Source organism: Oxyura jamaicensis, assembly GCF_011077185.1.
Source record: "Oxyura jamaicensis isolate SHBP4307 breed ruddy duck chromosome 31 unlocalized genomic scaffold, BPBGC_Ojam_1.0 oxy31_random_OJ19717, whole genome shotgun sequence".
Taxonomy (NCBI): domain Eukaryota; kingdom Metazoa; phylum Chordata; class Aves; order Anseriformes; family Anatidae; genus Oxyura; species Oxyura jamaicensis.
This window is the reverse complement of record NW_023304928.1, coordinates 1-1,732: the sequence shown is the minus strand read 5'-3', so window position 1 is coordinate 1,732 and position 1,732 is coordinate 1. Positions and strand designations below refer to the sequence as shown.

The window sequence follows — 1,732 nt, the reverse complement described above, 5'->3', positions numbered from 1 at the left end:
TGCGTCACTTTAGGCCACCTTCGTGCTATTTAGGGCCACATTTCTATCATTTAGAACCAAATATCTGTCATTTTGTGTGACACTTCTGTCATTCTGTGTTACTTTGGGGCACACTTGTGCTATTTAGGGCCAAATTTCTGTCATTTTGGGGCACATTTCTGTCATGGGGTGTCACTTTGGGCCACATTTGTGCTATTTAGGGTCACATTTCTGTCATCTAGAGCCAAATTTCTGTCATTTTGTGTCACTTAGGTCCACATTTATGTCATTTAGGGCCAAATTTCTGTGATTTTGTGTCACTTTGAGACACAGCTGTACTCTTTAGGGGCCCATTTCTGTCGATTAGAGCCAAATTTCAGTAATTTTGTGTCACTTTGGGCCACAATTCTGTCATTTAGGAACAAATTTCTGTCATTTTGTGTCACTTTGGGCCACATTTGTGCTATTTAGGGCCACATTTCTGCCATTTAGGGCCAAATATCTGTCATTTTGTGTGACACTTCTGTCATTTGAGGTCACTTTGGGCCACATTTGTGCTATTTAGGGCAAAATTTCTGTCATTTTGGGTCACTTTGGGCCATATTTGTGCTATTTAGGGCCAAATTTCTGTAATTCTGTGTTACTTTGGGGCATGTTCGTGCTATTTAGGGACATGTTTCTGTCATTTAGAGCCAAATTTCTTTCATTTCGGGGTACATTTATGTCATTTTGTGTCACTTTGGGCCACGTTTGTGCTACTTAGGGCCACATTTCTGCCATTTAGGGCCAAATTTCTGTCATTTGAGGTCACTTTGGGCCACATTCGTGCTATTTAGGGCCCCATTTCTGCCATTTAGGGCCCCATTTCTGCCATTTAGGGCCAATTTTCTGTCACTTTGTGTCCCTTTGGGCCACATTCGTGCTACTTAGGGCCGAATTCCTGTCACTTGGTCTCACTTCGGGGCACGTCCGTGTAATTTTGGGTTAAATCTTTGCGCTTCGGGGTACCTGCAGGGTGCAGAGCCGGAAGTGCGTTGCCCGCGCGTAGCCGGGGTCCCGGAACAGCTCCGGCAGCGGCTCCCCGTGGCCCACGGCCGCCAGGCCCAGCGCCCGCAGGTGCCGCTCGGCGCCTTGCCCCGCCGCCACCTGTCGCCATGGCAACCGCGTCACCACGGTGACGGCGTCACCACGGCGACCGCGTGGACCGCCACGGTTGCTATGGCATCACCGCGTCGCCATGGCGATGGCGTCACCATGGCAACGGGCCTCACCTCGTCAGCCCGCTGCCGCTGCGCCGCCACCGCCGCCCCCAGCAGGGAAAGGAGGGCCTGGGGCTGACCCCGGGGCGTCACCGGAAGCCCCGCCCCCTCGGCAGGAAGCCCCGCCCCCTCGGCAGGAGGTCCCGCCCCCTCGGCAGGAGGTCCCGCCCCCGAAGGGAGGGGAAGTCCTGCCCCCCTTCCTGTCCCGCCCCCCAGGAAGTCCCTCCCACTCGTCCCCCTGAAGGAAGTCCCGCCCCCCGTCCCATTCCCAGGCTCCACCCCCAACAGGAAGCCCCACCCACAAACAGGAAGTCCCACCCGTAACTCCCACAAACAGGAAGTCCCGCCCCCCCGCCAATATAGACAGGAAGTCCCGCCCCTAACCCCAACAAACAGGAAGTCCCGCCCCCCAAACACCCGTAACAGGAAGTCCCACCCCCAACTCCCCATAACAGGAAGCCCCGCCCCCCAACAGACAGGAAGTCCCTCCCCCA

At 55.0% G+C, this 1,732-nt stretch overlaps 1 long non-coding RNA gene across 1 annotated transcript; it reads right to left on the bottom strand.

The window, feature by feature from the left end:
* Positions 1-514: 514 nt before the first annotated feature.
* Positions 515-1,309, bottom strand: LOC118158545. Its single transcript, XR_004746844.1, has 3 exons — positions 1,251-1,309; positions 739-1,125; positions 515-614 (listed from the first exon to the last, which is right to left on the bottom strand). It is a non-coding gene; the product is annotated as an uncharacterized LOC118158545 (long non-coding RNA).
* Between the last annotated feature and the right edge of the window lie 423 nt (positions 1,310-1,732).